The sequence below is a fragment of the Balaenoptera borealis genome (genome assembly GCF_965194805.1).
Source record: "Balaenoptera borealis genome assembly, chromosome: 3".
NCBI lineage: Eukaryota > Metazoa > Chordata > Mammalia > Artiodactyla > Balaenopteridae > Balaenoptera > Balaenoptera borealis.
In genome coordinates this window covers 70,487,230-70,513,348 of record NC_138866.1, presented here as the reverse complement: position 1 = coordinate 70,513,348, position 26,119 = coordinate 70,487,230, and the positions used below count along the sequence as shown (strand labels likewise).

Below are 26,119 nucleotides of genomic sequence, written 5' to 3'. Positions count from 1 at the left end.
CCATCCCACCCCTCTAGGTGGTCACAAAACACCGAGCTGATCTCCTTGTGCTATGTGGCTGCTTCCCACTAGCTATCTATTTTACATTTGGTAGTGTATATATGTCCATGACACTCTCTCACCCTGTCACATCTCACCCCTCCCCCTCCCCATATCCTCAAGTCCATTCTCTAGTAGGTCTGTGTCTTTATTCCCGTCTTGCCACTAGGTTCTTCATGGCCTGTTTTTTTTTTTTTCCTTAGATTCCATATATATGTGTTAGCATACTGTATTTGTTTTTCTCTTTCTGACTTACTTCACTCTGTATGACAGACTCTAACTCCATCCACCTCATTACAAATACCTCCATTTCATTTCTTTTTATGGCTGAGTAATATTCCATTGTATATATGTGCCACATCTTCTTTATCCATTCATCCAATGATGGACACTTAGGTTGCTTCCATGTCCTGGCTATTGTAAATAGAGCTGCAATGAACATTTTGGTACATGACTCTTTTTGAACTATAGTTTTCTCAGGGTATAGGGGCATATTTTTATTATAAAAGTATTTAAAGTCTGCCTGATTTAAGTTCTTATATCATTCAAAGATGTGGAAGTCTGTCTTTCGTCATCATCGATATTAGTGGGATACAGTCACAGTCATTGTAAGCTGAATTAGTTAATATTCTTCTAAAGAGAAATAAGATTCTAGAGATTTGCTACTTGTCTTGACACCTGCATATCCCCATGGAATGTTCCTCTAGTTCCTCTGGTTGGTCTATAAGCTGTTTTAGGAATAACAGTGAAATAAAGATCATATACTCATCTCTGATATAGGCCAGTAAACTTAATGTTCTTTTATGATCATGGACACTCAATAACACCCAGAGCATGTTGTCAAACAGAGAGAAAGGAATGAAAGTGTAAATACATCAGAATGAACATGTAACCACCATAGAAAAATTTACTTTAAAAGGATGATTGTGCTGACAGTAAAGAATCATTCATAATTCATTAGATCAAGGGACTAAGTGGAAAAAACCAGCACCAGAGTATACCTTAGAAGACCCAGCTCTTTCTGATATTAAATCCATATGACCTTGGACACATTTATCCTCAGTTTTCACATTCAGTGATCCAAAATGGAATATTGTAAATAGAAAATGTTCTATAGCACCTTCAGATTCTCTCACATAGGTACTTTCATTGCTACACAAAATATTAAATTTATCTTACAGAGTTTGAAAGTGCATCAAAGACAGTAACAAGGAAAGGGGGGAAATCTATGAGTTTCAGAGGTTTCCTCTGAGACTTGTAAAATATGCATTAGAAGTGAGCAACTTAGGCACCATGAATTTTATTAACAACCCAAAAGTTATCCTGAGCCTTATATTTTAGCTGATTTACATTCATGGTGTCTTCAGGGGGCAATAATGAGTTCAGTCTTGCTTATATCTTGGTTTAGGTTGTATGGCACATGCAGGAAAAGTTGCTTAGTTAAAGTAATATAAGCAGAACACTAAATTATTATTTTATAATTTGCTCTCTACTTCTAAAAAAAAATAGTTAGCCAAATGTAATATTTTTATAGAGTTTTCCCAAGCTGATATCTTCCTATTAAACTTTTCTTTTTAACTCTGGTCTGTGCTTCTTCCAGATTATCTTCATAATTATCCTTTCTCTCATCTTTTACTTTCCCACATAATCAAAAGAATACCAAATGGTAAACCTGTATCAATTCATTTTTATTTGATCTATATCTATATGTATCATCCATCTACCTTAAGATTATATCTTCATAATACCATTGCTTAAAGAAAAAAAACATATCAAGCATGCTCATTGGCATTATATAATGAAAAGTTAAGTTTCTTGGTGGATGTATTATATATATTTTATATATTTTTTCACTTATTTCTAGGAAGAATATCAAGCAAAACAAGAAACTCAATATTACACAAAGTAAACAGTCCCAATTTTCTCTTTATGTCCAATAGCACCTATTCCACTCACATGCAAAACAAAAAAACAAAACGAGAAGCCCTGCAAACCTGGCTTTGTTGCCTTACAACAGAGTAGACAAAGAATACTGTTGGGATCATATAGCACCTCCAGTTTGCAGTTGTTCAGCTGTCACTTTTTTTAACTCAACCATCTTAGATTAATAATTTAATTTTTTCATCTCAGGTCCCATAGCAAATGATGTGATTCACACTGTGATGTGTCTCTAGTTGTTTTAGAATCCCAACTAAAATTTTCTTCAGTATTTTGCCTTGGACTTCCATGACTACTCATGTCATATTATTCTAAATATCGGGTGGTTAGGCCAGTAGGTAGGCATAAGAGAAGCCATTTATCATATTTATTTATGGCAATGCAGAAGCTATAACTAAGTAAATAATTCATAATTTATACAGGATTTTCTTTTTTCTAGTATGTTTATAAATACTGTTACAACATGGTTTGGAATTTTATCAAAGATGATTGAAAGCAACACATAGAATCTGCAGTGTTTAGAATTCAATCTATCTAAAACCTGTGTCTTTTGAGATACATCTTTCAGTCTGATTTTCCAACTGATTTGATAATGTTCTCAAAACCAAAATTTATGATTCTGGCTACAGCTTTATCCAAGAGCTTAAATAATACTGTCATATAATCGAACAAAAGTAGTAGAAATAATGTGTATGATGATTTATTGAAATCTCCCCTGTAACTGGTGATCAACATTGAAATATTAATGTTAGTTGAATGCTTATCATGTGCCAAATATTCTAGGAAACACTTTATATGCATTATCTCATTTAATGTCAATAATCCCAATAGTACCATTAATATCTCCTTTGTACTAATTAGGATAATGCTATTTAAAGTGGTTAAAGACCTTGCCCAAGGATAATGTATCAGCTACTTAGTACTAGAGACTGAATTTGAATTTGTCTGATTTCAGAGTTTATGTTTTTATCCTGTATACTATTCTCTCAACAAGCCGTTGAGTGTGCTGGAATGGGTTTACATATCAGATCTGACTAAGACAATGTAGGTTTTTAAGTTCATTTAATAGTAAGTAAAGCTGTTATTTCTTAAAGCGTGTTCTCTTGTTCTCTGAAATTATACAGTGTTCACCACATCTCGAATCATGACATCTTTGGTTGGCCTCTTAGAAATTGTCAGCATCTTTGCCACATGGTTGGAGGCCAGATATCAGTTTGTCACCATATAATGTATTCTCCCTATTTGGTTGGGAGCATAGAGCAGGTGCTTGGAAATCCTGCTGTCATCCATTCTCCACACATGACTGGTCCACGTTCAGCTGAATTATGGTGAATATCACTTGACAACTGCTGTAGTGGCTACACTTCAAAACGTGACTATAATCTTGCCTATGATTTGATATTCAGCAGAGCACCTAGATGAAGTTATTAAAACCACTCAAGAGATCAGATATGCTCGTATCATCTCTGTCTTATCATCTTATAATACTTTTACATCAACATAGTTCTAAAGAAGTTAAGCGTGATTTGAGATTGGAACACAGTTAAATACCTATTTGATGGTTTGTTGTTAAACACTGTACTTTTTATATGTAATTTCTGATGTTTTTAATCTGCTGCGTTAGAGTTGGGAAACTCACTTACATTGAAATTGACTACAAAGTTTTATGTAAACAGACTTTTAAGAGACCATTTTCATTAATTCAGAATATTTACATTAAGCTCACAAAGGATAAAAGTTTACCTTGCTTTAGATGTTTTAAATACAATTAAGATGTAAAAATTTAAAAATTAAAGAAGTCCTAGTAACACTGAAAAATAATTTCCTTTAACAATTCTTTAAAAACATATATGAACATCTAATAAATGACTTGATTGAAATATATTTATTGCAACTTTCCTGTTGCAATAAATACATTTGTACATATATTGTACATAGCAGATAAGACTGTATGTAGATTCTGGAAACTTCATGCCAAGGTAGAGATTTTTAGATCAATAGCAAAAATCAAGATGTAGATGGATTTTGATATATTTAAGAGGCAAGTGTGCCTTGAAATGAAATATGCTGTATGAAGAAAGTGTACTTTTAACTTATACAAGAAGGACGCTTTTTTTGTTTCCAAAGCTCAGGTTTGAATTTGATTCTGTTCATTTATTTCCCAGCAGGTGTCTCTATATAGCAGCTTTACTCAGAAAGAACAAGAAGACAAAAACTAATTGTACAAAAAGGGAAATAATGAAGCAAGTAGAGAAATGAACTGGTTATAGAGTATGATGACAATATAAAGTGAAAATATTTTAAAGATATGTGCTATCCATAAGTAGTTACATAGAATATTTTGGTTTATTTCTTGATTTTGTTTAAGCAACTTTTTCAAAAGAAACCTAGAGAAAGCCGTTAAAGTAGTTTGTATTATGTACAACCTAAATACAATACAGACATACTCTAACAGGGTATTAATTGGCATTTTGGCATCTTGATCTGATAACGTCTTCATCATTGTGGATGAAACATAAAAGAAGTATGCTGAAATCTTTGCTATGATCATAAACAGTTATTTAAAATTGATAGTGGGCAGTATAGAGATTAAAAAGTGGAAAGAAGATGTAATATTATACAAAGACGTAATTTTTCTAGTTTTCCTTAATCAGTGGATTACAAAAGTTACTTTGTTGTACTTAGAATGAGATGTGAAAGAATGAACATTTTTAATGCTTAATTATCAATATTTAAGCTTTTTTAACCAAACAAAATCTATGCTTTGATGGATCTCAGTTAAATTTCTATTCTAATCTAAGTGGAATAAAGAAATTTTACTTTACATATAAAATGAATTAAGCACTGTCCTACATTTTTATTGTAATAGCAGATTTAATGCACCACAACATTCTGAGATGAATAACTAATGGTATCAATACATATTTAAAATTTCAAATATTATTAACTAAATAGTTTTTAAACTAAACTTAAATTTTAGCATGCGGTTTCTATTGCCCAGCAAGTAAAAATTCACACAGTTAAAAAATGTATGAAAATAATAAATACATATCATGATAAAAACATAAATATAAAATATATTAATTCCATAAAAAGGTTAAAATAGATAAAATTTCTGACTGGATTGATATCAGAGACAAAGTTTTCTATGTTTTTATATCAGAGTTTTTAATATGTGAGCAGAAATTTTAATACCTTGGAACCAAGTATGTTATAAAAATACTTGAGTATTTTGGACAATTAGATAAAAGCTGTGGAATAATTATACTCAATTATGTCTCAATTATCCTTTCACTCTGATGTTTTATTTCTTTTACTCTTACTGATTTAAGAAATAGATATGTTGATCTATAAGGCCACTAAAGACATCTTGCAGGCATCTTGCAGGCTGTACTTTCCTAAAGGGATAGAACTTTTCCAAGATTACTTAGGTAATCTACTTAGGCAATCTCTTTGAAAATTATCAGATAATATCTTCTGGTTTAAGACATTAGAATGAAAATTCATTTGCCACTTTTTACTTCCAAAGTCTCTTTTGAATGATGAAAACGGAATTACAAAAGTAAATTAATAATGAGAAGCCAGAAAGTAATGAGCAGATTGGGAAATTTGAGAATTCTTGGGAAAGGAGAATGAACACAGTTTTGTTTTGTTTTTAAGAAATCAGACGATTCTGTTTCCATATGCTAAGTTATATTCCAAGAATAAACATGGTTTTGTCCAAGGGAACCAAGGAGAAACTCCAAGTTCTGAGTCAAAAAATTAAAACGAGTGGGTCATAAGGCAACAATAATGGAGTCCATGAGAAGAAGGGGTTTCATTTGTCTTGTTCACTTCTGTAACTCCTGAATCTAGAACTGTGCTTGATACATAAATCATTTAATTCAGCATAAAGAATTTTAATTCTGGGAGGGAAAGGAGAGCCATGTTCCTTTTGTGGTTATTTTTTTCTCTTGATGCCTGACCAAGAGGGAAAGTACTATAATCTCAACTTTATTGCACTCTCAGGCTCCATATTCCCCTCTAGGAATCTTCCCAAGGCATAGGACCAGCTAGAGTTGGCTCCTAGGGCCTCATAAGAACCAATTGTTAAATTTTTAGGAATTTTGCCAGGCGGTTTTTAATACAACCATTATTAAAAATTCTATAATATAAACTTTACTTAAATAAATTATATTAAAAACAGGGAAATAAATACTCAAAATTTATGACTCCCTAATTATCTTACTATATTTTACTATTATTTATGCTTTTGACATTATTTACATCTATCTGTATGGAGGAAAAGCTACGTAATTGTGTGGTTCTTGGCATCTCTTCCCAATTCTGTGTTCAGTGCTTGAAACTGACCATGGTAAGACTATATACAGTGTAGAATAAAAAAAAAAAAATGCTTCAAATAAGGCCCCCCCACCCCCCACAGGGATACCTACTTTTTAAGTATTTACCATTATACCACTACATAAAATCCACTTTTTAAAGAAATTTGAGATTTGTCCTCAGGCTTTCATCAGAGGATAAATATAATGTAGCTAACAATTTTTATTTTGACAGATTTCATACCTATAGCAAAGTAGAGAGAATGATAGAATAAGTAAGTTGTATATTCTTGATCTCATTTCACTGACTATTAATATTTTGTCAGAGTTGCTCAAGGTTGCTCATTCTGCATGCATCCCATACATACGTCCACCCCCACCCCTCTGAACCATATGAAAAAAAATTACTGATGTATCATGGGAATTCTCCTATATAACCATAAAAATTAAGTAATTTAACCCATCTCATACCCAAGAAATAAAATCTTTGTAATAACATTATCTCATATTCATTCTATACTTATGCTCAAAAGATGTCTAAAAATTTTTTTATAGCTCTAATATAGATCCAACCAAGGGTCACCTGCTACATCTAGTAATCATGTCTCTTTGGTCTTCTTTAATCTAGATCTGTACCCCTACCTCTTTATATTTCTTTATTTGGTCTTTCATGATATTGACCTTTTTAAAGGGCTTAGGCTAGTCGTTATGTTGAATTTCACATTATCTGAATTTGTTCGATTGTTTCCTCATGATTAGGTAATATGGTCTATTTCACACTGCATTGTATTGTATGAGTTTGTTCCATTATATGTTCAGTTTAATTTGGTTAAGGAGGTAACCACAGTGCCATTCATTGTAAAGTGCTATTTTCCCCCAAAAGAATAAATAATATGTGGAGTAATATTTTGAGACTGTCTAAATATCTTGTTTCTATAAGCTTTAACCCAATAGTTTTAACATCTATTTATGGTCTTTGTCTGAGTCAATATTATTGTGATTACCTATACAATTATATATTAAATTCTGTTTAATATTTCAGAGTTATAAGAATTATTTGATAAATAAAACAAGAGACAATTATAATTATAATAATAATCAAGAATGAAAATTTTATAAATCATAACAATATAAAGTTAATACACATAACAAAAATTTGAGGTAGGTAAGTGGAGAAAGAATACAATCCTAATGACCTCAGTTTTCATAGCAAAGAGTCAATTATATCAAACATTGTTGTCAAAATTATTTTAAGTACATTATCTGAAATCATATAGGCAAATTCTAGAGGAAGATTTCTCAATAGCAGAACTGTTTATTTTTGGATGGGATGATTCTCTGTTATGAGGGCCTATCCTATGCATTGCAAGATGTTTAACAGCATCCCTGGTCTCTACCAATTAGATGCCAGTAGCACCCTCCAATTGTCGCAACCAAAAATGTCCCAGATTTGCCATATGTTCCCTGGAGGTCAAAATCTCCCTTGTTCAGAACCACTGTACTTTATGATATAAATTTATCTATCAACCCAGAAGGGAGGAATGAGAGGCAGAAGTTATTGTAACTGCATCATGTCATTGGTTACAGCGCAAAATCAGTATATCATGGCCTAATTATCATAAATTAAGAAATAATTTTAATTTATGTATCAATAATGAAGACAAATAGAACTATTAAAATACAAACCTTCCCCGTATTTTTTTCTAGAAGGAGGACGAATTAGAGAAAAGGATATTTTCTTCTATGTTTGATTTTTTTTTTTTTTTTATAAATTTATTTATTTATTTATTTTTGGCTGTGTTGGGTTCTTCGTTTCTGTGCGAGGGCTTTCTCCAATTGCGGCGAGCGGGGGCCACTCTTCATCGCGGTGCGCAGGCCTCTCACTGTCGTGGCCTCTCCCGTTGCGGAGCACAGGCTCCAGATGCGCAGGCTCAGTAGTTATGGCTCACGGGCTTAGTTGCTCCGCGGCATGTGGGATCTTCCCAGACTAGGGCTCGAACCCGTGTCCCCTGCATTGGCAGGCAGATTCTCAACCACTGCGCCACCAGGGAAGCCCTATGTTTGATTTTTTTCTGTACTGTTTAATATTTTTCTTCACATGAGCATATATCATGGCTTTAGTAAGTTAAGCTAGGATAGGTGTTAATATACAAATAAATGAATGAATATCAGAGAAGGTAGACAATTAATTCTTCAGCAAATGACAAGGAAATTAATTGTCTCTCTTTCTCTTATTTCACATAGTTTCCTAATCACAGTTGACCCTTGAACAGCATGGGTTTGAACTGCTAGGGTCTACTTAAACTTGGATTTTCTTTGTAGTAAATAATACAGTACTACACAATCAGCGTGTTGGTTGAATTTGTGAATGTGAAATCTTGGATACAGAGGGCCAACTATAAATTATACTCAGATATTTGACTGCAGGGCTGGCATGTCTAAATCCTTCCCATGTTGTTCAATGTTTAATGGATACCTCCTCTTGTCTTCTTCACTGGCCTGGAGCTCTCTGGTTCCACACTGTTGTTGCAAAAATCGGTTGCTAAGAAAACATTATTTACTCTAAGCTAAGTAAATAATTACTATTTCCTCTTATCGCACTGTACCTTCACTCTTTTTTAGTCCACTACATAGGGATAGAACATATAGAATATTGAGGATTGATGGAAAAGGAGGGAAGAGATCTGGTTCTCCTCTTAAATTTGTCACTAATTGATTAGATTTTTCAAACTTCAATAGGTCACTTACATTCCTGGATCCCTGAGAGTTTGTCTTTAAACTAAATGCAACTAAATAAAATACCTAGAAATAAACTTAAGCAAGGAGGTGAAAGACCTATACTCTGAAAAGTAGAAAACATTGATGACAGAAATTGAAGATAACACAAAGAAATAGAAAGATATACCATGCTCTTGGATTGAAGAATGAATATTGTTAACATTGACATACCACCAAAAACAATCTATAGATTTAATGCGATCCCTATCAAAATACCCATGACATTTTTAATAAACTAGAATAAAAAACACTAAAATTTACATAGAACCACAAAAGACTCCAAATTACCAAAGTAATCTTGAGAAAAAAAGAATAAAGCTGGAGATATCACACTCCCCGACTTCAGACTATACTACAAAACTACAGCAATCAAACAGTACGGTACTGACACAAAAACAGACACACAGATAAATGGAACAGAATAGAGAGCCCAGAAATAAACCCACACACCTATGGTCAATTAATCTATGACAAAGAAGGCAAGAATGTACAATGGAGAAAAGACAGTCTTTTTAACAGTTGGTGCTAGGAAAACTGGACAGCTGTATGTAAAACAATGACATTAGAACATTTCCTTTCACCATATAAAAAATAAAATTAAAATGGATTAAAGACCTAAATGTAAGACCTGGAACCATGAAACTCCTAGAAGAGAACATAGGCAGAACACACTTTGATATAAGTTGTAGCAATATTTTTGGATCTGCCTCCTAAAACAAAAGAAATAAAAGCAAAAATAAACAAATTTGACCTAATTAAAATTAAAAGCTTTTGCACAGCAAAGAAAACACTAAAACGAAAAGACAACATACAGAATGGGAGAAAATATTTGCAAATGATGTGACTGATAAGGGGTTAATAAAAAATATAAAAACAGTGCATATGACTCAATATAAAAGAAACCAAACAACCCAATCAAAAAAATGGGCAGAAAACCTGAATAGACATTTTTCCAGAGGAGACATACAATGGCTAACAGGCACATGAAAAACTGCTCAGCATCACTATTAGAGAAATTCAAATCAAAACCACAATGAGATGTCCCCTCACACCTTTCAGAATGGCTATCATCTAAATGTCTACAAGTAACAAATGTTAGAGAGGATGTGGAGAAAAGGGAACCCTTGTTCATTATTGGTGGGATGTACACTGGGGCAGCCACTGTGGAAAACAGTGTGGAGGTTCCTCAAGAATTCTGAAAATAGAACTACCATATGATCCAGCAATTCTACTCCTGGATGTGTGTGTATATATATGCATATATGCATATATACATATATATGTGTGTGTATATATGCATATATACATGTGTATATGTATATATATCTGCATATCTGGAAAAAACATACTAATTTTAAAAGATACATGCACCCCCAAAATTTATAGCAGCACTATTTAAAATAGCCAAGATATGGCAGCAACCCAAGTTTCCATCAACAGATGAATTAAGATGTGATATATATATATGGAACTCAGCCATAAAAAATAATAAAATTCTGCCATTTGCAGTGACATGAATGAACCTAGAGAATATTATACTGAGTGAAGTAAGTTAGATAAAGACAAATATGTATGTTATCACTTATTTATGGAATCTAAAATGTAAAACAAACAAATATAGCAAAAGAGAAACAGACACACAGAAATGGAAAACAAACTAGTGGTTAACAGTGGGGAGAGGGAAGGGAGAGGGGCATTATAGGGGTATGGGATTAAGAGATACAAACTACTATGTATAAAATAGATTAGCAACAAGGATATATTCTACAGCACAGGGAATTATGGCCATTACTTAGTAATAACTTTTAATGGAGTATAATCCGTAAAAACAGTGAATCACTATGTTGTATACCTGAAACTAATATAATATTGTAAATCAACTATACTTCAATTTAAAAAAAAAAGTAAATTCTATAAGTTGGTAAAAAAATAAAGTCAACTGATTAAATGACTCTCAATTCTCTAACAGCTCTAACATTTTAAATTTCTTGGAAAATGTGAAGCAATATTCTCTTTTCTCCTAAAATCTATTATATTTAAATGGATGAAAAAAATACTATTTTTGCAGAAAAAAAATCTTGAAGAATTGCAGTGCAGGAAGCTTAATGTTTTTCTGTGTTAACCTATTAAAATAGTGTCTTATGTAGCACAGCACACATATTTGTGTACCGAAAGGTTTTAAATAATGTTTACTTAGATGCATTTATTGGATTTGAATGAGCAGATTGGTGTACTTTACTTTTCAAAGAATGTACCCAGTTTACAGTGCTTTCTTCCTTACACTAAATCTCATTTCTGACAAGTGGTGGGTTCTGTTAACTTGACTTGAGACATAAAAATATGGTTAGATTATTTTTCTGGCAATTATCTAAAAAGATGAAAATTCTTCTCTCAGGTAGACATTTGAACTTTTTCATGACACTTTGTAGAAATAATTAGGAGATTATTTGCATGTATGAGAAGCCCCTTTTCTCACTGTATGGTCCTGTTTGAAATGTATTTAAAGGATGGCATAAATACAACAAGACAATACAAAAGTTTGATAGATATTATTTCATCAAAAAATATTCTGCTCTGTGAACACACATAAGAAAATGAAAAGAGAAGTCACAGTCTGAGGGAAAACATGTGCAAAACATATACATGGCAAGAGACTGGTATCCATAATATATAAAAAATCCAAAATACTTAATGAGGAATACTTAATAAGAATATTTGTAAAAAAAATAAACAACCAAAGGATTTGACAGGCATTTCACCAAAGAATGCATGGATGACAAATAAGCATATAAATAAGATGCTCAAAATAAGTAGTCATTGGGAAAATACAAACTGAAACCTTGAGATACAATTATACTCCTATTAAGATGACTAACATAATAACAAGGGCTTGGAAGGATGCAAAGCTACTGGAAGTTTCATATACTGCTGGTGAGAATACAAATGATATAACCATTTTAGAAAACAGTTTGGATGTTTCTTATAAAGTTAAACATCAACTTATCACATGATTCAGTAATTCTACTCCGCTGTATTTACTCAAGAGAAATGAAAACTTAGGGTCACACAAAAGCCTGTATGCAAATGGTTATAATGGTCTTATTTATTATTGTTAAAATTTGGGAAAACCTAAATGTCCCTTAACTGGTAAATGGATAAATAAATTGTGACATATCTATACATAATGGAATATTACTCAGAAGTAAAAAAGGAACAAACTAATGATACAACAACATGGTTGAATCTCAAATGCATATGCCAAGTGACAGAAGCCAGATAGAAAAAAAAATTACAGTGTGATTGTATCTATATGGCATTCTGGAAAAGTAAATTATAGGAACAGAAAACACATCAGGGTTGGCATGAGTTAGAGTAGTAGGAGGGGTTGACTGTAACGGACATCAAGAGGAGTTGTTTCAGTGTGACGAAATTATTTTATATCTTGATCAAAATTCATGCAATTGTACATCAAAAAGAGTGAAGTTTATTCTATGTAAATTTAAAATGAATAAAATAGTAACAATAACAACAACAATAAAAATCTAGATGAGAAACAATGCAAAAAATGAGTGACACAAAGGAAGGAAGTAATTTATGGCGTAAGTGCAGATTATCTATGGAAATTTAGATCTCAGCTTAAATGTTATCTCCTCAGAAAGATTTCCCTGACCATTGAGTGTAAAGTGTCTATGTGTCATTTTTTATTACAGCACTCTAATTTAATTCCCTACCTTGTACTTATTTGTAATCTAATGTTTTCTCATTTGCTTATTTTTTAAATTATTTTTATTATCTGTATTCCTATTTTAGAAGGTAAGCTTCATAAAAGCAAGCACCTCTTGTGTCCTGTTCATAACTGTGAACCTAGAACCTAGAATAGCATCTGGTATAAAGGATCAATCAGTATATATATATATATATATATATATATATATATATATATATATACATACACACACACAAACACACACATATATATAGGTTAAATGTGTGAATGGGAATAAAGTCAGTCTTTGAACTTCAAGGCCAGAGAGCCAAATTTTATAATCAGATGACCATATCATTTAATAAATATTGGTCAAAAGAAAATAAAAATAGAAGTGTCCAAAAAGCACTAAGTATTTAATAAATGTTAATTTATTATTGATATTAATTGGTAAGTAAAATTATAAGCGATAAAATTAACTAAAATATTTAAATAGTAATTAGGAAAAAATAGACAAACTGTAAAGTAAAAAAAAACTAAAAGCTCACAGTCAAGTAAAGAAAAACACAGTTCAATTTAAAATCATCTCTAAGATGAAAGGAGGAAAAGGCTGTGTTTTTTTTGCATAATTTGGGCAACAGCCACATCATACAGTTTTGCACATTCTTAGAAGAAAAGCAACTAGCCTCAAGATTATCACCAAGAAAGGACTGCATATATGCTAGACAATACAGTTTAGGACACCAATCAGCTCTCCACATTAAAATGAAATATTATCATAAGGAGTTGGTTGCATATCTCTCATTTAAGAATAGGTGGCAATGTAGGGCTACCCAGTCAGGAGTTATTTATTTATTTACTTGTGAAATTTTATTTATTTTTTATTTTTTAAATCAACCATAGTCACATATTTTATTTGACTTGGAGACAGAAATATTAGGAAATCTCATGTTTTACCACCTATCATTTATTTTAAGCTTATTCTTTCCAAATCTTTTTGTTGTTATTGTTGTTTCTAACATCTTTATTGGAGTATAATTGCTTTACAATGGTGTGTTAGTTTCTGTTGTATAACAAAGTGAATCAGCTATACATATACATATATCCCCATATCCCCTCCCTCTTGCGTCTCCCTCCCACCCTCCCTATCCCACCCCTCTAGGTGGTCACAAAGTGCGGAGCTGATCTCCCTGTGCTATGTGGCTGCTTCCCACTAGCTATCTATTTTACATTTGATAGTGTATATATGTCAGTGCCACTCTCTCACTTCGTCCCAGCTTAAAGGGGGACTAAGAAACGTTTGGTTTGGGTTTTGTGTAAGGATGCAAATGTAAGCGTGCTTGTTTGAGAACATCTGGTTTTCTATACATGGATTTTTTTTTTTTTCTCAATGACCTGTCTCTATCAGTCTAATTATGAAATCACTGTAGAGAGCCGATTGATGTTTTGACCCCTCAACTATCAATGTCACTGCAAAGACTGGTTTTTAGATGTGATACCTGAGAGTTTATTCTCTGACGGTCCTGGTTAGTAAGTTGGGATCGTAGTGATCTTGAAATAATACTGTTATAACTCTACTACTTCCAGGATTTCCGCTATTAGTTTTTCCTAAAGATGAGGCTGTCGAGGATTAGGAGTTAGAGCAGGGGGTAGTTAATATAATTATTGTCACTTAACTGAATATGGAGATTGACTCATTTTAGGGTTTTTTATAACTTTTAAGATCTAAATGAGACCAAAGGCAATCGAGAACACCTTGCACTGATATTAGAATATGGTCTGCTTTAAGTCCACCTTAAAAAGTCATTCATTTCCTCATTTCCTTATCCTTTCACTTATTCAGAGTCATTTGTAGGATGTCTGTGATGTAACTGGTCCTGTTCTGGGTACTTGTTCCCTGTTTTTTACTGGCCACTGGGGTCTTTGGAAACATGTATCACCATTGTTGCCATGTACTTGTTACGCTCTTGATGTGACACTTTTAACAAGGCTTTCAGTGTCTATTCTTAAAAGATAATTTTGCAACAAGAGAAAATAACATGAAATGCTTTGCAAAGTTCTTAGATCAATCTTTTTCTGTATAAAAAATAAAATGAGAGCTTAGGGATGGGATCGAAGGGCTCTCCCCCAAGAAAGTAGAGATGCTGGACCGTTTGAAAGGAGAAATCTCACTAGCAAAGAGTTAGAAAGTATATGGGTACTATCTGAATACAGGTTGGCATTATTTTAGAGTAGAAAATAAAGGAGATAGTTTCTTTAAGAAAGAGTTTGGTCTGTGTCTTCTGGTGTTTTAAAACGTCAAGCTTAATAAGAATGAATCAAAACTAGGCCTGTCCAAGAGTAGAAAGTTGTCTGGTATTTTGGCAATATTTAAGAATAATATCCGAAGATCCCACAATATCTCTACAAAAGAAAAGGCAAGACAAAGACAGTGAACTATGCCTCAAGTATAATTCTTTATATCTCTTTATGTAAGAACTACTGAAGACAAAGGGAGAGTTTACTTTAGAACACAGGCAAGTCTCTTAGGACACTGAACAAAAATTTGGAGTAAAAAGTAAAATTTATAAAATATTTCGAACAGATTAACAAGGAACTTGATTAAAATTTTTTAAGAAAGCAAAGCAAAACAAACCAGAAAAAGGAATAATGTTCATTACATTCATTCAGCAAAGAAGCCAAAACAATGACTCACATTTTGTGAGAGAAATATTTATTTTATATTTTTAAAAATAAAGAATTAAAATAAAAATTAGTTGGGGGACAAAAACTAAGAACAAAAATAATATTCAAGAAAGAAATAACACCTAAGAATGCTTTAATAGGATTTCAAATTGTTAAAATTATATAGAGAAATTAGAAAACTTTGGGCTGTTTAATGAGCAGCCTATACACATTGTTATAACCGCTATGCATAATGTGAGCTAAATTATTCTTCTGTCTTAATATCATTGGCCTCATTCCATAATATTAGCAATTATTACAATAGCAAGCATTTATGAAGTACTTTATATATATATATATATATATATATATATGTGTGTGTGTGAGAGTTCTTTTATGAATAGCATGCCAGATATTCAAATGGCAAAGCCACCTTGGCAATTATATGGTTAAATTTGTGTTTATTAACTAAAGATCAGAAACTTTGGAACATTAATGGATGATATACTATATATTACAGCATCATAGATGACTAATAAGCACAAGTTCAATTAAATTATTTAACTTAACTTTACTTCTCACTTCATCATTTTCTTCTTTTACTGACTTTTTCTGTACTAAACTATTCTTTTATTCTCCATAAAACTAAGAAAACATGTGCATCAGCATATCCTACAACTGGTGGATTCTAAGAGTTAATTTATTGGCACATTTCATACAAAATTAATAAGAATAGAAGAGAAGTAGGAAGCTGAGTGTATTAAATTTTCCTATTAAGACTACCTGATTTTTTGTAGGCCTAGTCATATATCTCTTGGGAATAGAGCAGGGCATAAGGACATGTATTTATAGCTATTAAATATTTATATTTAAAAAAGAGAAAGTACTTCATAGAACCACTGTTAGAAATTTTAGAAATTGGAAGTTAAAAAAATAAAAAAGAAACTTTAAGAAGCAAGAGTTTTTGTTTATGGTTTCAGTCTCCCAGGAGATAAATTAGATTCAGCGTGGACCTATGGAAAGAATATTGAAACAGGAATCAGAAGGCGTTCTAAACCCTCCAGTGAGCTACGACAAGTCCTTAGTTAAGATACTTTACTTCTCTAAGCCTCATAAGAATGATTATATCTACTCTGGGTATCTAAACTGGTTATTATGAATAACAATAATATAAATGAAAACATTTTCTACATTCTAAAGTACTATAGTATATTCAGTGTAAACCAAGTGATAAAGGTGATTACACAGTTTTGCTAAGAGACTGGACTTATCCAGCTACAGCATTTGTGGTATCTGCTCAGAGAAGCTAGAGGCAGTGTAATTAAGGGGGTGTATATCATTCTTGTGGTCAAGGAGGGAAGCCAGAAGTCAAGGCCACAGAAGACATAGGAAGCATCATTTCCAAACTGTGAGACAAAATTGTTAACAGGAAATTATTTATAGAGTCAAAAGCCAAAAGAAACAGGAGAAAGACAAGAAATCTATGACCTATGGGAATGAATGGTTTTGAAGGAGGCTGTTGACAATTGGAGGGCACAGAAGGCACTTTATTATGCTTATTTTATGACCCTGAGTCTGGAGTCTGATGAATTAAAGGGGTAATACTGTTCTGGGTGACATTTGAGAGAGAATACCTCTAGGCAATAACTTTTCATATTAACCCTCATAAGGTTGGTGCCATTCTGTCCTTTACAGTATGAACAAGAGATATTATTACAGAGAAATGAAAGGGTATACCAACCTTTATATAGTTAATAATTATAGCAATGTGACCTATGAAACCTTTAATTTTTTGTTTTCAGACTCTTTGGGAGGGCATGGTCATATAGAGTTGCCCATAAAGTTAAAAATTATCTATATCCCACAATTGTTAATTTAAAACCTTATTCTTCAATGTTATAAGCCAATTAATTTAGTCTTATACTGCACTTGTTATAGCAAAGCATAAAATCATCAAAAAAAACCCAAACTCCTCTTTTTTCAGAATCCAATAACTATAAACTTAAACCGCACAGGAGAGTTTTGTATTTTAATACAATAAAAACATGTTCACAGTGATAGCTCTTACACGTTAAAATTATTGTTTTTTATTAATCATGTGAAAAAATTTAAAAAACATTAAATGAGGTAAAGAATTTCATCCTGCCTAGGTCCTGAAGGCTGTATAAAGGCAATAGTTGCTGCTCTCATACCAAAAGAACATTTTAAAATGTCAGTTCAAGCTAGGAAAAACAAAGCACAAGACTATGCTGATCAATTACTTCACAAATGATACTGAGAAATTGTCAGAGGTAGATGAAATCAAATCCAGTATATTTTAATCCATTTTTTAATACTCAAGGTCATTGAAAACTGGTAAGTTATATATAGAAACAGGGTGATTTCATAAGTCATTCATGAATACCTACATATTCACATTGCTTTATTCGGTAATTTATTGCTTAGTTAACCATATTTTCTTTTGTTAATGACATTTTGTGTATTCCATATAAACTGGAATCAAGTATATTGGTAAAAATAGGAAGGGAAATGATTTTTGCACTCTTTTGGCTGTCATTTTTAGTACTTTGCCTTAATTTTGAAAAAAAAGAAGAAAGGGAATTTGGCGACTAGGTTTACCCAGCTTGAGTGCTGGTCATGTTTCACTGGTGGTTTTATACTAGTAGGGTCTTAAAGGTCATCTGACCATGCTTTAAAGTGGATTTTAAGGGTAACATAGCAATCAAATACAATATTTATTTTATGAAATTTTTATCTATTAATGAATCCTTACCTAAGGATAACTATGTCCTATCATCTTTTTCCTTCATTACTGAACAGAGTGAAGTAACTGTATTTATAAACAAAGTCAAAAAGTTTTATTAAGCTATGCATTTCCAAAAAAGTATAAACAAAATGCACAGAAGAAAAGCACTAATTTTATTTATAACTACAACCACTGCTGTTGCCTAATTTGTCCTTTATTTCAACCCTGATGTCGTTTCTTGCTTACCATGTGAGATAATGAATATTCTCATAGTTCTCGACCAACTGAATATGCTGAGGCTAATGAAAATTAATCATATATTTTAGATATGAAGAGAAGACTTTCTAACATATCTGCTATTAACTCTAGTTATTTTTTTTCTAATAGTGTTCAAAATATTTTCAGCAAAATATTAATCACGTTTAATCTTCATCTTAACTCTAAGAAAAAATCGGAAGTTAGTTGTAATCCTCAAAATATATCATATATTTGAGCCTTATTGAATTAACCATTCCTTATTGAATTAACCATTCTGTCTCTTCCCCTCTTCTTTGTATTAATAAAAGAAAACAGTAAAATAACACAAATTTATTTTTAATTTTTCACAGATTCATTTAAACATTTTATTATTAGAAATAAACATAAAATAAAAGTGGAATTTTTGTGTAAAATTATATGAATTTTAACTCATGTATATATTTGTCTAACAACCTCCACTTTCAAGATATATAATATTTCCATTACTATCAAAAATTCCTTTGTACTATTCCTTTGTAGCCACACACTTGCCTTCTCCTGATCATTGACAATCACTGATGTATTCTCCATCACCTATTTTGACTTTTAAGAAATATCGTATAGTAAATGTAATGGTACAGTATATAACCTTTTGAGATTGACTTTCACTGAGCATAATGCCTTAGAGGTTTATCTAAATTGTTGGTTGTATCAATAGTTCATTCTTTTTTATTTCTAAGTAACATTCTTAGTAGGGATGTACTGCCATTTGCTTATGCATTCACTCATTGAAGGATATTTAGGTTGTTTCCAGGTATTGGCAATTATGAATAGAGTTGCTAAAAACATTTATGTATAGGTTTAGGGGGTGAACATAATTTCGTTTCTCTAGGGTAAATGCGTGCGTGTACGATATCTGGGTCATATGATGTATGTTGAACTTTATGAGAAACTGATGAACTGGTTTTGAAAGTACTCACACCATTTTGCATTTCCAGCAGCAATTTATGAGAGTTCCAGTCCTCCTCATCCTCATCATCACTTGGTACTGTCAGTATTTTTTTATTTTAACCATTCTTATAGATATGTAGTGGAATCTCCTTTCAGTTTTAATTTTCATTTCACCAATAATTTTGAGAGGCTGTTCTGATGTTGAACATCTTTTCATGTGTTTCTTTTCCATCAGTACATCCTCTTAGTGATGTGTCTATTCAAGTCTTTGCCCATTTTAAAATTGGGTCATTTTAAAATTGGGTTATTGGGTCTATTCAAGTCTTTGCCCATTTTAAAATTGGGTTATTTGTAGAGAGTTCTTAATATGTTCTGGGTAAAAGTTCTTGGTCAGATATGTGTTTTGCAAATATATTCTCCAACTCTGTAGCTTTTCTTTTATTTCTCTTGATAGTGCCTTACTTAAAAAACGTGTTTAATTTTGATGAATTCTAATTTATTTGTCTTTTTTTCTTTTATTGAATATTTTTTTTGTGTCAGGTCTAAGAGCTCTTTGTCTAACCACAGATCCTGATGAATTTCTCCTATTTTTTCTTCTAAAAATTTTATGGTATTACATTTTATATTTAGATCTCTGATCCATTTTGAGCTGCTTTTCACATATTGAGAGAGCTTTCAGTTGAAGTTCATTATTTTTTTGCATATGGTGTCCAATTGTCCCAACAACAACGTTTATTGAGAAAACTCTCCATTCTCCATTGAATTGCCTTTGCACCTTTGTAGAAGTCAATTGACCATATTTGTGTAGATCTGTTTCTTGACTCTCTTTTTGTTCCATTGATCTATGAGTCTATCCTTTTTCCAATACCACAGTGTCTTGATTATTGTGGTATTACGTTAAATCCTGAAGTCAGATAGTGTCATTCCTCTCACTTCATTCTTTTTTTTTTCAGTAGTTTTTGCTATTTATTTCTTGTATCTTTTCAAGGAAATTTTAGAGTTAGCTTCACAGATGAATTTCCTTTGAGTATCTAGTCTAACTTTTTTTCCTTCATAAATTTTTGGGTTCTACATTAAGTGAATTGACTACAGAAACAAATGAGCTAAAAACACATCACACAATTTCAACAAAGAGATAGGAAATTTGATTTTTTACTAATGAGATGTAAGTTAAGACATATTAATAATAATATGTCAAAGTGACTTTTAAATATTGCCCTTATATATTAACATTTATCCTCTGAGATACACTACAGAGCAGTTTCCTGAAAAGTGAAAGAATTGTTTTAAAAAAGGAAAATTATGAAACACTTCAATGTTACAATTAAAAAATTGTTAATAACAGAACAAAATAAATGGTCTATAAATGTGTAAAAGTACTGTGAGCCCATAGGGAACTTATGTGTAAGAAAAGGAGGAGCTTCCAGTAAACTGGCTGAAAGAAAAGTACTAGCCATTGATTCTGCCAAATCAAACAGGCATATGATGTCCAAGAGCAGCTTTGGAAACATTGCTCCCATTACTACATTGGAGCCCTTGAGTAACTTGCAGAGGGCATATGATGTTTCTCAGCATCGCCCCCTTATATGGAGACCTCTATATGGAACAACAACTGCTTTCTTTCGAGGAGATTATTTATTTATTTTTAATAATTATTTTACTTATTTTATTTTTGGCTGTGTTGGGTCTTTGTTTCTGTGCGAGGGCCTTCTCCAGTTGTGGCAAGCGGGGGCCACTCTTCATCGCGGTGCACGGGCCTCTCACTATCACGGCCCCTCCCGTTGCGGAGCACAGGCTCCAGACGCGCAGACGCGCAGGCTCAGCAGTTGTGGCTCACGGGCCCAGTTGCTCCACGGCATGTGGGATCCTCCCAGACCAGGGCTCGAACCCGTGTCCCCTGCATTGGCAGGCGGATTCTTAACCACCGCACCACCAGGGAAGCCCCGAGGAGATTATTAATGGAAGAGAAGGGTGTTTAAGACAATAAAAAACACAGAATTAAAATGACTAAGTTACTTCATATTTTCTTTGGTGTTTCACCTTCTAGCTGTCATTCTACTTGGTTCATGAGACAGTTTACTAGATAGATGATCACATCTAGAGCAGAAATATTTTAAAGAAATATGCAAATGAATCTTCTCTAGAGAACCAAAAGTAATAAAAGGAGTAAGTTCCTAGGTACTTTAAATTTTCAGGTTTAGTAAAGCCGCTATTTATATTCTATACTAATATATCACCTCTTCACACAAATTGTCCTTAAATCCAGTGTAGGTATAGTTTTTTGATTAGTAAATTTTTTTCTATATCATGTAGGAAACACAGAGTTGTTTTCCTCCTTCAACTAGCACCATTGTACATGACAGAAATCTTCAGACAACTTTATCCCCGTGTTTCTAACCCTTTCCTCTTTTATTTTGCAGAGATTAGTTGGAAAGAAACACATAACCAGCTAGATTACATTGTTAGATGCTGAGTTTCTAGCAATAGTGCAAGTTTTTGATGAAACACATAGCAAATATCGACATGGCAAACTCTGAATTGTTACTTGGCACCCTTCCACCAAAAAGGATTTCTGCCTTCTTTTCAAGACTGATTCATTTCTAGTTCACAAACAACCTAGCATCGAAATATTTTAGGCACCCACTCCTTTGAGGTCAATCGGAAAGCAAAGAATGAGACCACACCATATAAAAGAAAATTGTGTCACCTTCTCAGCAAATAAAAAGTTTGGTCTCAGTTTCTTGCTGAAGTATGAATTATAGTCTCTGAAGAGACAGACAGTTTGGTTTGTAGGATTTGTAACTGTGGAAGTGGAAAAGTTTTTCCAATCTGTGAAAGATATTGTGAAACATTTACTGTGAAGAAGCTGGAATAATACCAACCAGTAGCTATAAAAATAAGAGGGAGGAGGCTTAATTTGAGAAGTTTCATACTTTTTATAAGAACTGCTCCATTATTCTTAATACAGACAAAGGTTGAGTCAAGTTTGTGATGCAGTAAATGAAAAGTTAACAGTTCAGCTCATCACTTCAAGCGAATCCATATAGATTCACTGCATTCGTTTCTCTCCCTCTTCTCCCTTGCCCTGCACTTCTTCATTTTGATTAGCTCGTTCCCTTAACTGGTGAAGCAAGCATTTGTCCTTCAAGTCCAATAAGTTATAACTGTCATTAATCACAAGTTTCTTTGGTAAGTGTTTAAAAAAGTCGAATCAGGAAAGAAGAGCACTAAAGAGAAAATACACAGCACTTTTCAGCAAAGAATTCAGTGAAAGGTCAAGAACTATGATAGCTGAGTTTTGAAATCTTAGATAATATAAAATCAACAAACTATATATCTCATAATTTTACTTTCAAATATAGATTTGAAAAATCAATTATATCCCCTGTTGTGTATATTGAATTATGTCAGTTCATTAATTGTATAAATTGAATTCTATCCCCCTTTGTGTGACTTGTGCACCATTTTTAACAATAGTAAAATGTGTATGAGGAACATTAAATAGGCAGTAGTTTTGTTGAAGAAATCAAATATCAGAATCAAATTCCAAGAAATAAAATGCTAAGCTCAAATTAACATATACAATTTTTTCTGTATCTTCACAGATTATTATTTAGTAGCTGGAATTCTATTAGAGCCTAAATCTTAGAGGCTGAAAATTCTGCTCTAAGGGAGGCAGAGTATAATTGGAATCATGGGCTCTTAGAGTTAGGGGCACCTCTACTTTGGTTGGGGCCTCTGATGTATGAAGCTCCCCTGTAATATCTATGATAGGTAGTTGAAGAGATATAACAGGAATTGGAGTATCTAAATATATTTACATATTTCTGGTGAAGACATATTTCTGCCCCTTTAACAAGACAACCCATGTCAGCTGCTTTTTTTTCCCATTTCATTTAAACCATCATTTATTGAGCCCTATTACACATCAGGTAATTATCAGGCTATGTTGATAAAAAGAAGAATAAAACTGTTTCTATGGTCTCTCAATTATTGAGAGAAAGGAGTAAAGAGAGAGAGAAACATAAAGTAATATTTTATGGCAATGATCTAAATGTCATCAATGTATTGTGTAGGGTATTGTGAAAAATAGATGAATTATAGTTAAGTTAATAAGGGAGGAGTGTTAGAAGATTCTCTGGGGAGGTGACATGTGAGTTGAGTATTGTTGATTACCAGGGGAAGAAAGAATGGCATGGGTTTGTCTATTTTAGGCAGAGGGAAGAGTTTGGGCAAAAGATGTAATCATGGCTTAGCACAGTGTGTTCAGTGCTTTTAAGTAATTGTTGCTAAAGTGCAAGGCACACAGAAGAAGATAAAGCTAGAGAAGCAGATTTGGGGTGGTAAGACCATGTAGATTGTTGTATACATGTTAAAAACTTTAGATTTTTAGATAAACAGGAGACTTTGAAAGATTTTAGGGAGGTGAGTGGTATTAGCTCTATGCTTTATAAAAATCAATCTGTTGGCAGTGTGAGGGTAGATTTGAAGGGTCTGTGATACAAAATCAATAGTATATTCGAACATTCTAGGCCAAAGAGGATGAGGGTAGAAACTGGCAGAGTGGACGCAAAAATAAAAGTGGTCATTCAGATGCACTACATAATTACTAGGTAAACTTGTCCAGTAGGACTTGTAAATTAGGTGTAGGGGTAAAATAAATAAATAAAGGACCCAAGTTTCCTAGCTAGGTGTTAGGATTATTGGTGGAACTGTAAACTGACATATGGAATTTAGGAAAGAAAACAGTTTTGGAAGGAATATGAATTTCATTTTAGACACCTGACTTTAAAAGACTCCTGAGATATCAAAGTGGAGAGGTCCAGAAGTTAGGTATATGTACATGTTTAATATTCTTAAGAGAGATCATGGTTAATGCTATAATTTTTGAAGTCATAAGAGCATATAGGTAAGAGTTAAGGTCATAAAAGTGGTAGAGATAATTCAAGGAGAAACTTAGTATAAGAAAACTCATTTACTGGAGAGGAGTTGAGTGTGCCAGCATTTAGGCGATGAAAGAAATAGTGAAGACCAACATTATTTAGAAGTAAGTGACAATTTGATGTTATGAAAATGATGGGAGTAGAAAGTTTTAAGCAATAGCAAGTGATCTACAAAATTAAAAACAGCAGAGGAATCAGTTAACAAAAATTAAGACTGAAAATGTCTGTTGAATTAAGGAGTCAGTGTGTCTGGATTAGGAGTAGCTTTAATGGTGGAGTAAAGGAGATTACAATGGATTGAGAAGGAAATGGCATGAGGAGGGAGTTGTAAAATCAGAACATATTGTCGGATATTTAGCATAAGAAGGATGTATGATGTATTGTCACTGATGCAAAGGAAATGTAATCCATTTATAAATTACCTCATTTTTCTGCTACCTAATGTCCAAAGTTTTATAATTTGAGTTCTGTTATTTGGTGCAAGAGTTTTTCCATAAAATGAAATCCCCTTCCACTAAGAATGGGAAATACAATGAGTATAAATCGTTAAGTGCCATAGTATGTATTTTATTTTACCCTTTTGTGAAAGTTGGTTTTGATATTTCTGATAGAAGGGATAGAAAAGGATTTTACAGAATCTTGACTTTGAGTTTTTGAAACACTTTGAGTCATCTTTTTAAAAATTTCAGGCTGTGGGACCAAACCTACCTTTGCTGGGTTTTAATTCAGTTTATATATCCGACATCTCTGTTGGTTAACACGAAGCCAATGTGTTCGATTTCTTTAAAATTTCTTGTTATTTTCATTTAAACAAGTATACTCTTAGTAGCCATAATTAAGTCCAAAGTAACAGGTTTCCTTCTTACTTACTCTAGCTTTTAAAAGATGAAACGTTTTGTAGACTCACCAAGTCTACAATTTATCAAGTACTGTATGATACCTCTACCTACTTTACTTTTTTCTTGCACAATTCTATTCCTAAACCTTACCTAAGTCCTTCCAAACATTAAATTTAATCTTAACATTTTCCAATCTGCTTTAATTGGAGTGGTCTCTTATTATTGTTATATAACATTGTTTCTGATTACCTAACCTGTATTTTAAAATTTTTTTAAAGGAAGCTTTTTAATACATAAACTAACAATGTAATGAATATTGTCACCATTTCATTTTATAGCTTGTCCTTTATTTACTTATTTATTTATTTTTAGTCTTGTAAAAAGAAACCAAGAAAAGACCTTGGCTTCTCTGGTTTAATGTTTGCTCTTAAACTTTTTTAAAGCTTAGAAGGGAAGGGATCGACTACAAAGGGAAATGAGGGAATTTTGGGTTGGGGGGGAAATGTTCTATGACTCCACTGTGGTGGCGTTATACATTTGTAAAACTCATCAACTGTACCTTAAAAAAGAATGAGTTTTATTGTATGCAAGATTTTACCTCAATAAACCTGAATTCTAATAATGCCTCTTAAGTTCAGATAATTAATTTGGATATTGAAAAAGATGTGTAAAATATTGAGAGAGAAATTATCCTACCAAATATTAAACATATTACAAAACTGCAATGGAAGCATTATAGATGTGGTGCATGAATCAATAGAAAAAAACAAATGTCTAGATAGATAACAGAAGTACCTAATGCATAAATACATAACAATGCATAAGAATTTAGTTCAAAATAAAAGAATAAAAGCAAATGTGCCAGAGTCAATTTGCCTCTGTTAGAATCCCAGCTCCAGGATTTAACTTTTGTGTGACATGAACTGATAAAATCAAACTGTCTGTCCCTCAGTTTTATC

General features: G+C 32.5%; 1 long non-coding RNA gene across 1 annotated transcript in view; it reads right to left on the bottom strand.

Moving 5' to 3' along the window:
* Positions 1 to 13,648: 13,648 nt before the first annotated feature.
* The window catches only part of LOC309625133, a 549,787-nt gene continuing 537,316 nt past the window's right edge, over positions 13,649 to 26,119 (bottom strand). The window contains exon 2 of the long non-coding RNA XR_014242341.1: positions 13,649 to 13,773. This is a non-coding gene — a long non-coding RNA (uncharacterized lncRNA). The remainder of the gene's footprint in view (positions 13,774 to 26,119) is intronic.